Below are 7,500 nucleotides of genomic sequence, written 5' to 3' on the forward strand. Positions count from 1 at the left end.
GACTCCCGCGCACAGTTCTGCACAGACACGGAGGAAAACAAGAGAGAGGATCCCTACGTTAAACACGGCGGGCGGGCGCTTGTGGAGAAAAGTGAGAAAGCTTACAGCACCTGGTATTCCCAGGCGGTCTCCCATCCAAGTACTAACCAGGCCCGACCCTGCTTAGCTTCCGAGATCAGACGAGATCGGGCGTGTTCAGGGTGGTATGGCCGTAAGCTGTCCAAGGTACCACGCATGGGCCTTTTAAGCTGTCCAAGGTACCACGCATGGGCCTTTTAAGCTGTCCAAGGTACCACGCATGGGCCTTTTAGGGATGTCGCTCGTCAGACGCGCCTTCAACACCCAGGCGGCAGCTGCGGGGAGAGCGTTCCGATACATTCCTCCGTCGGAGAAATACCAGAGTGGGACTCCCGCGCACAGTTCTGCACAGACACGGAGGAAAACAAGAGAGAGGATCCCTACGTTAAACACGGCGGGCGGGCGCTTGTGGAGAAAAGTGAGAAAGCTTACAGCACCTGGTATTCCCAGGCGGTCTCCCATCCAAGTACTAACCAGGCCCGACCCTGCTTAGCTTCCGAGATCAGACGAGATCAGGCGTGTTCAGGGTGGTATGGCTGTAAGCTGTCCACGGTACCACGCATGGGCCTTTTAGGGATATCGCTCGTCAGACGCGCCTTCAACGCCCAGGCGGCAGCTGCGGGGAGAGCGTTCCGATCCATTCCTCCGTCGGAGAAATACCAGAGAGTGGAACTCCCGCGCACAGTTCTGCACAGACACGGAGGAAAACAAGAGAGAGGATCCCTACGTTAAACACGGCGGGCGGGCGCTTGTGGAGAAAAGTGAGAAAGCTTACAGCACCTGGTATTCCCAGGCGGTCTCCCATCCAAGTACTAACCAGGCCCGACCCTGCTTGGCTTCCGAGATCAGACGAGATCGGGCGTGTTCAGGGTGGTATGGCCGTAAGCTGTCCAAGGTACCACGCATGGGCCTTTTAAGCTGTCCAAGGTACCACGCATGGGCCGTTGAGGGATGTCGCTCGTCAGACGCGCCTTCAAGGCCCAGGCGGCAGCTGCGGGGAGAACCTTCCGATCCATTCCTCCGTCGGAGAAATACCAGAGAGTGGCACTCCCGCGCACAGTTCTGCACAGACACGGAGGAAAACAAGAGAGAGGATCCCCATGTTAAACACGGCGGGCGGGCGCTTGTGGAGAAAAGTGAAAAAGCTTACAGCACCTGGTATTCCCAGGCGGTCTCCCATCCAAGTACTAACCAGGCCCGACCCTGCTTAGCTTCCGAGATCAGACGAGATCGGGCTTGTTCAGGGTGGTATGGCCGTAAGCTGTCCAAGGTACCACGCATGGGCCTTTTAGGGATGTCGCTCGTCAGACGCGCCTTCAACGCCCAGGCGGCAGCTGCGGGGAGAGCGTTCCGATCCATTCCTCCGTCGGAGAAATACCAGAGAGTGGAACTCCCGCGCACAGTTCTGCACAGACACGGAGGAAAACAAGAGAGAGGATCCCTACGTTAAACACGGCGGGCGGGCGCTTGTGGAGAAAAGTGAAAAAGCTTACAGCACCTGGTATTCCCAGGCGGTCTCCCATCCAAGTACTAACCAGGCCCTACCCTGCTTAGCTTCCGAGATCAGACGAGATCGGGCGTGTTCAGGGTGGTATGGCCGTAAGCTGTCCAAGGTACCACGCATGGGCCTTTTAAGCTGTCCAAGGTACCACGCATGGGCCTTTTAGGGATGTCGCTCGTCAGACGCGCCTTCAACGCCCAGGCGGCAGCTGCGGGGAGAGCGTTCCGATCCATTCCTCCGTCGGAGAAATACCAGAGTGGGACTCCCGCGCACAGTTCTGCACAGACACGGAGGAAAACAAGAGAGAGGATCCCTACGTTAAACACGGCGGGCGGGCGCTTGTGGAGAAAAGTGAAAAAGCTTACAGCACCTGGTATTCCCAGGCGGTCTCCCATCCAAGTACTAACCAGGCCCGACCCTGCTTAGCTTCCGAGATCAGACGAGATCGGGCGTGTTCAGGGTGGTATGGCCGTAAGCTGTCCAAGGTACCACGCATGGGCCTTTTAAGCTGTCCAAGGTACCACGCATGGGCCTTTTAGGGATGTCGCTCGTCAGACGCGCCTTCAAGGCCCAGGCGGCAGCTGCGGGGAGAGCCTTCCGATCCATTCCTCCGTCGGAGAAATACCAGAGAGTGGGACTCCCGCGCACAGTTCTGCACAGACACGGAGGAAAACAAGAGAGAGGATCCCTATGTTAAACACGGCGGGCGGGCGCTTGTGGAGAAAAGTGAGAAAGCTTACAGCACCTGGTATTCCCAGGCGGTCTCCCATCCAAGTACTAACCAGGCCCGACCCTGCTTAGCTTCCGAGATCAGACGAGATCGGGCGTGTTCAGGGTGGTATGGCAGTAAGCTGTCCAAGGTACCACGCATGGGCCTTTTAAGCTGTCCAAGGTACCACGCATGGGCCTTTTAGGGATGTCGCTCGTCAGACGCGCCTTCAACACCCAGGCGGCAGCTGCGGGGAGAGCGTTCCAATCCATTCCTCCGTCGGAGAAATACCAGAGTGGGACTCCCGCGCACAGTTCTGCACAGACACGGAGGAAAACAAGAGAGAGGATCCCTACGTTAAACACGGCGGGCGGGCGCTTGTGGAGAAAAGTGAGAAAGCTTACAGCACCTGGTATTCCCAGGCGGTCTCCCATCCAAGTACTAACCAGGCCCGACCCTGCTTAGCTTCCGAGATCAGACGAGATCGGGCGTGTTCAGGGTGGTATGGCCGTAAGCTGTCCAAGGTACCACGCATGGGCCTTTTAGGGATGTCGCTCGTCAGACGCGCCTTCAACGCCCAGGCGGCAGCTGCGGGGAGAGCGTTCCGATCCATTCCTCCGTCGGAGAAATACCAGAGAGTGGGACTCCCGCGCACAGTTCTGCACAGACACGGAGGAAAACAAGAGAGAGGATCCCTACGTTAAACACGGCGGGCGGGCGCTTGTGGAGAAAAGTGAAAAAGCTTACAGCACCTGGTATTCCCAGGCGGTCTCCCATCCAAGTACTAACCAGGCCCGACCCTGCTTAGCTTCCGAGATCAGACGAGATCGGGCGTGTTCAGGGTGGTATGGCCGTAAGCTGTCCAAGGTACCACGCATGGGCCTTTTAAGCTGTCCAAGGTACCACGCATGGGCCTTTTAGGGATGTCGCTCGTCAGACGCGCCTTCAACACCCAGGCGGCAGCTGCGGGGAGAGCGTTCCGATCCATTCCTCCGTCGGAGAAATACCAGAGTGGGACTCCCGCGCACAGTTCTGCACAGACACGGAGGAAAACAAGAGAGAGGATCCCTACGTTAAACACGGCTGGCGGGCGCTTGTGGAGAAAAGTGAGAAAGCTTACAGCACCTGGTATTCCCAGGCGGTCTCCCATCCAAGTACTAACCAGGCCCGACCCTGCTTAGCTTCCGAGATCAGACGAGATCGGGCGTGTTCAGGGTGGTATGGCAGTAAGCTGTCCAAGGTACCACGCATGGGCCTTTTAAGCTGTCCAAGGTACCACGCATGGGCCTTTTAGGGATGTCGCTCGTCAGACGCGCCTTCAACACCCAGGCGGCAGCTGCGGGGAGAGCGTTCCGATCCATTCCTCCGTCGGAGAAATACCAGAGTGGGACTCCCGCGCACAGTTCTGCACAGACACGGAGGAAAACAAGAGAGAGGATCCCTACGTTAAACACGGCGGGCGGGCCCTTGTGGAGAAAAGTGAGAAAGCTTACAGCACCTGGTATTCCCAGGCGGTCTCCCATCCAAGTACTAACCAGGCCCGACCCTGCTTAGCTTCCGAGATCAGACGAGATCGGGCGTGTTCAGGGTGGTATGGCCGTAAGCTGTCCAAGGTACCACGCATGGGCCTTTTAGGGATGTCGCTCGTCAGACGCGCCTTCAACGCCCAGGCGGCAGCTGCGGGGAGAGCGTTCCGATCCATTCCTCCGTCGGAGAAATACCAGAGAGTGGAACTCCCGCGCACAGTTCTGCACAGACACGGAGGAAAACAAGAGAGAGGATCCCTACGTTAAACACGGCGGGCGGGCGCTTGTGGAGAAAAGTGAAAAAGCTTACAGCACCTGGTATTCCCAGGCGGTCTCCCATCCAAGTACTAACCAGGCCCCACCCTGCTTAGCTTCCGAGATCAGACGAGATCGGGCGTGTTCAGGGTGGTATGGCCGTAAGCTGTCCAAGGTACCACGCATGGGCCTTTTAAGCTGTCCAAGGTACCACGCATGGGCCTTTTAGGGATGTCGCTCGTCAGACGCGCCTTCAACACCCAGGCGGCAGCTGCGGGGAGAGCGTTCCGATCCATTCCTCCGTCGGAGAAATACCAGAGAGTGGGACTCCCGCGCACAGTTCTGCACAGACACGGAGGAAAACAAGAGAGAGGATCCCTACGTTAAACACGGCTGGCGGGCGCTTGTGGAGAAAAGTGAGAAAGCTTACAGCACCTGGTATTCCCAGGCGGTCTCCCATCCAAGTACTAACCAGGCCCGACCCTGCTTAGCTTCCGAGATCAGACGAGATCGGGCGTGTTCAGGGTGGTATGGCAGTAAGCTGTCCAAGGTACCACGCATGGGCCTTTTAAGCTGTCCAAGGTACCACGCATGGGCCTTTTAGGGATGTCGCTCGTCAGACGCGCCTTCAACACCCAGGCGGCAGCTGCGGGGAGAGCGTTCCGATCCATTCCTCCGTCGGAGAAATACCAGAGTGGGACTCCCGCGCACAGTTCTGCACAGACACGGAGGAAAACAAGAGAGAGGATCCCTACGTTAAACACGGCGGGCGGGCGCTTGTGGAGAAAAGTGAGAAAGCTTACAGCACCTGGTATTCCCAGGCGGTCTCCCATCCAAGTACTAACCAGGCCCGACCCTGCTTAGCTTCCGAGATCAGACGAGATCGGGCGTGTTCAGGGTGGTATGGCCGTAAGCTGTCCAAGGTACCACGCATGGGCCTTTTAGGGATGTCGCTCGTCAGACGCGCCTTCAACGCCCAGGCGGCAGCTGCGGGGAGAGCGTTCCGATCCATTCCTCCGTCGGAGAAATACCAGAGAGTGGAACTCCCGCGCACAGTTCTGCACAGACACGGAGGAAAACAAGAGAGAGGATCCCTACGTTAAACACGGCGGGCGGGCGCTTGTGGAGAAAAGTGAAAAAGCTTACAGCACCTGGTATTCCCAGGCGGTCTCCCATCCAAGTACTAACCAGGCCCCACCCTGCTTAGCTTCCGAGATCAGACGAGATCGGGCGTGTTCAGGGTGGTATGGCCGTAAGCTGTCCAAGGTACCACGCATGGGCCTTTTAAGCTGTCCAAGGTACCACGCATGGGCCTTTTAGGGATGTCGCTCGTCAGACGCGCCTTCAACACTCAGGCGGCAGCTGCGGGAAGAGCGTTCCGATCCATTCCTCTGTCGGAGAAATACCAGAGAGTGGGACTCCCGCGCACAGTTCTGCACAGACACGGAGGAAAACAAGAGAGAGGATCCCTACGTTAAACACGGCGGGCGGGCGCTTGTGGAGAAAAGTGAAAAAGCTTACAGCACCTGGTATTCCAAGGCGGTCTCCCATCCAAGTACTAACCAGGCCCGACCCTGCTTAGCTTCCGAGATCAGACGAGGTCGGGCGTGTTCAGGGTGGTATGGCCGTAAGCTGTCTAAGGTACCACGCATGGGCCTTTTAGGGATGTCGCTCGTCAGACGCGCCTTCAACGCCCAGGCGGCAGCTGCGGGGAGAGCGTTCCGATCCATTCCTCCGTCGGAGAAATACCAGAGTGGGACTCCCGCGCACAGTTCTGCACAGACACGGAGGAAAACAAGAGAGAGGATCCCTACGTTAAACACGGCGGGCGGGCGCTTGTGGAGAAAAGTGAAAAAGCTTACAGCACCTGGTATTCCCAGGCGGTCTCCCATCCAAGTACTAACCAGGCCCCACCCTGCTTAGCTTCCGAGATCAGACGAGATCGGGCGTGTTCAGGGTGGTATGGCCGTAAGCTGTCCAAGGTACCACGCATGGGCCTTTTAAGCTGTCCAAGGTACCACGCATGGGCCTTTTAGGGATGTCGCTCGTCAGACGCGCCTTCAACGCCCAGGCGGCAGCTGCGGGGAGAGCGTTCCGATCCATTCCTCCGTCGGAGAAATACCAGAGAGTGGGACTCCCGCGCACAGTTCTGCACAGACACGGAGGAAAACAAGAGAGAGGATCCCTACGTTAAACACGGCGGGCGGGCGCTTGTGGAGAAAAGTGAAAAAGCTTACAGCACCTGGTATTCCCAGGCGGTCTCCCATCCAAGTACTAACCAGGCCCGACCCTGCTTAGCTTCCGAGATCAGACGAGATCGGGCGTGTTCAGGGTGGTATGGCCGTAAGCTGTCCAAGGTACCACGCATGGGCCTTTTAAGCTGTCCAAGGTACCACGCATGGGCCTTTTAGGGATGTCGCTCCTCAGACGCGCCTTCAACGCCCAGGCGGCAGCTGCGCGGAGAGCGTTCCGATCCATTCCTCCGTCGGAGAAATACCAGAGTGGGACTCCCGCGCACAGTTCTGCACAGACACGGAGGAAAACAAGAGAGAGGATCCCTACGTTAAACACGGCGGGCGGGCGCTTGTGGAGAAAAGTGAAAAAGCTTACAGCACCTGGTATTCCCAGGCGGTCTCCCATCCAAGTACTAACCAGGCCCGACCCTGCTTAGCTTCCGAGATCAGACGAGATCGGGCGTGTTCAGGGTGGTATGGCCGTAAGCTGCCCAAGGTGCCACGCATGGGCCTTTTAAGCTGTCCAAGGTACCACGCATGGGCCTTTTAGGGATGTCGCTCGTCAGACGCGCCTTCAACGCCCAGGCGGCAGCTGCGGGGAGAGCGTTCCGATCCATTCCTCCGTCGGAGAAATACCAGAGAGTGGGACTCCCGCGCACAGTTCTGCACAGACACGGAGGAAAACAAGAGAGAGGATCCCTACGTTAAACACGGCGGGCGGGCGCTTGTGGAGAAAAGTGAAAAAGCTTACAGCACCTGGTATTCCCAGGCGGTCTCCCATCCAAGTACTAACCAGGACCGACCCTGCTTAGCTTCCGAGATCAGACGAGATCAGGCGTGTTCAGGGTGGTATGGCCGTAAGCTGTCCAAGGTACCACGCATGGGCCTTTTAAGCTGTCCAAGGTACCACGCATGGGCCTTTTAGGGATGTCGCTCGTCAGACGCGCCTTCAACGCCCAGGCGGCAGCTGCGGGGAGAGCGTTCCGATCCATTCCTCCGTCGGAGAAATACCAGAGTGGGACTCCCGCGCACAGTTCTGCACAGACACGGAGGAAAACAAGAGAGAGGATCCCTACGTTAAACACGGCGGGCGGGCGCTTGTGGAGAAAAGTGAAAAAGCTTACAGCACCTGGTATTCCCAGGCGGTCTCCCATCCAAGTACTAACCAGGCCCGACCCTGCTTAGCTTCCGAGATCA

The 7,500-nt window shown here is 57.7% G+C and overlaps 21 non-coding genes across 21 annotated transcripts in view; all 21 read right to left on the bottom strand.

Annotated features, from left to right (window-relative positions):
• Positions 1 to 98: 98 nt before the first annotated feature.
• LOC121893221 lies at positions 99 to 217 on the bottom strand. The gene has a single exon (XR_006095132.1). It is a non-coding gene; the product is annotated as a 5S ribosomal RNA (ribosomal RNA).
• A 286-nt stretch (positions 218 to 503) lies between these two features.
• Positions 504 to 622, bottom strand: LOC121892451. The gene has a single exon (XR_006094427.1). It is a non-coding gene; the product is annotated as a 5S ribosomal RNA (ribosomal RNA).
• Positions 623 to 846: 224 nt separating this feature from the next.
• On the bottom strand, positions 847 to 965 carry LOC121893384. Its single transcript, XR_006095291.1, has one exon. It is a non-coding gene; the product is annotated as a 5S ribosomal RNA (ribosomal RNA).
• A 256-nt stretch (positions 966 to 1,221) lies between these two features.
• Positions 1,222 to 1,340, bottom strand: LOC121892587. Its single transcript, XR_006094561.1, has one exon. It is a non-coding gene; the product is annotated as a 5S ribosomal RNA (ribosomal RNA).
• A 224-nt stretch (positions 1,341 to 1,564) lies between these two features.
• Positions 1,565 to 1,683, bottom strand: LOC121893366. Its single transcript, XR_006095274.1, has one exon. It is a non-coding gene; the product is annotated as a 5S ribosomal RNA (ribosomal RNA).
• A 254-nt stretch (positions 1,684 to 1,937) lies between these two features.
• LOC121893222 lies at positions 1,938 to 2,056 on the bottom strand. The gene has a single exon (XR_006095133.1). It is a non-coding gene; the product is annotated as a 5S ribosomal RNA (ribosomal RNA).
• Positions 2,057 to 2,312: 256 nt separating this feature from the next.
• Positions 2,313 to 2,431, bottom strand: LOC121892473. Its single transcript, XR_006094448.1, has one exon. It is a non-coding gene; the product is annotated as a 5S ribosomal RNA (ribosomal RNA).
• A 254-nt stretch (positions 2,432 to 2,685) lies between these two features.
• On the bottom strand, positions 2,686 to 2,804 carry LOC121893223. The gene has a single exon (XR_006095134.1). It is a non-coding gene; the product is annotated as a 5S ribosomal RNA (ribosomal RNA).
• Positions 2,805 to 3,028: 224 nt separating this feature from the next.
• On the bottom strand, positions 3,029 to 3,147 carry LOC121893225. The gene has a single exon (XR_006095136.1). It is a non-coding gene; the product is annotated as a 5S ribosomal RNA (ribosomal RNA).
• A 254-nt stretch (positions 3,148 to 3,401) lies between these two features.
• Positions 3,402 to 3,520, bottom strand: LOC121892474. Its single transcript, XR_006094449.1, has one exon. It is a non-coding gene; the product is annotated as a 5S ribosomal RNA (ribosomal RNA).
• Positions 3,521 to 3,774: 254 nt separating this feature from the next.
• On the bottom strand, positions 3,775 to 3,893 carry LOC121893226. Its single transcript, XR_006095137.1, has one exon. It is a non-coding gene; the product is annotated as a 5S ribosomal RNA (ribosomal RNA).
• A 224-nt stretch (positions 3,894 to 4,117) lies between these two features.
• On the bottom strand, positions 4,118 to 4,236 carry LOC121893321. Its single transcript, XR_006095229.1, has one exon. It is a non-coding gene; the product is annotated as a 5S ribosomal RNA (ribosomal RNA).
• A 256-nt stretch (positions 4,237 to 4,492) lies between these two features.
• On the bottom strand, positions 4,493 to 4,611 carry LOC121892475. The gene has a single exon (XR_006094450.1). It is a non-coding gene; the product is annotated as a 5S ribosomal RNA (ribosomal RNA).
• Positions 4,612 to 4,865: 254 nt separating this feature from the next.
• LOC121893227 lies at positions 4,866 to 4,984 on the bottom strand. Its single transcript, XR_006095138.1, has one exon. It is a non-coding gene; the product is annotated as a 5S ribosomal RNA (ribosomal RNA).
• Positions 4,985 to 5,208: 224 nt separating this feature from the next.
• On the bottom strand, positions 5,209 to 5,327 carry LOC121893322. The gene has a single exon (XR_006095230.1). It is a non-coding gene; the product is annotated as a 5S ribosomal RNA (ribosomal RNA).
• A 256-nt stretch (positions 5,328 to 5,583) lies between these two features.
• On the bottom strand, positions 5,584 to 5,702 carry LOC121892773. Its single transcript, XR_006094739.1, has one exon. It is a non-coding gene; the product is annotated as a 5S ribosomal RNA (ribosomal RNA).
• Positions 5,703 to 5,924: 222 nt separating this feature from the next.
• On the bottom strand, positions 5,925 to 6,043 carry LOC121893323. Its single transcript, XR_006095231.1, has one exon. It is a non-coding gene; the product is annotated as a 5S ribosomal RNA (ribosomal RNA).
• Positions 6,044 to 6,299: 256 nt separating this feature from the next.
• Positions 6,300 to 6,418, bottom strand: LOC121893228. The gene has a single exon (XR_006095139.1). It is a non-coding gene; the product is annotated as a 5S ribosomal RNA (ribosomal RNA).
• Positions 6,419 to 6,672: 254 nt separating this feature from the next.
• Positions 6,673 to 6,791, bottom strand: LOC121893229. The gene has a single exon (XR_006095140.1). It is a non-coding gene; the product is annotated as a 5S ribosomal RNA (ribosomal RNA).
• A 256-nt stretch (positions 6,792 to 7,047) lies between these two features.
• Positions 7,048 to 7,166, bottom strand: LOC121892756. Its single transcript, XR_006094723.1, has one exon. It is a non-coding gene; the product is annotated as a 5S ribosomal RNA (ribosomal RNA).
• A 254-nt stretch (positions 7,167 to 7,420) lies between these two features.
• Positions 7,421 to 7,500, bottom strand: part of LOC121893231 — a 119-nt gene continuing 39 nt past the window's right edge. The window contains exon 1 of the ribosomal RNA XR_006095142.1: positions 7,421 to 7,500. This exon is cut by the window's right edge and continues 39 nt beyond it. This is a non-coding gene — a ribosomal RNA (5S ribosomal RNA).

This window comes from Thunnus maccoyii, chromosome 24 (assembly GCF_910596095.1).
Source record: "Thunnus maccoyii chromosome 24, fThuMac1.1, whole genome shotgun sequence".
In the NCBI taxonomy this organism is placed as follows: domain Eukaryota; kingdom Metazoa; phylum Chordata; class Actinopteri; order Scombriformes; family Scombridae; genus Thunnus; species Thunnus maccoyii.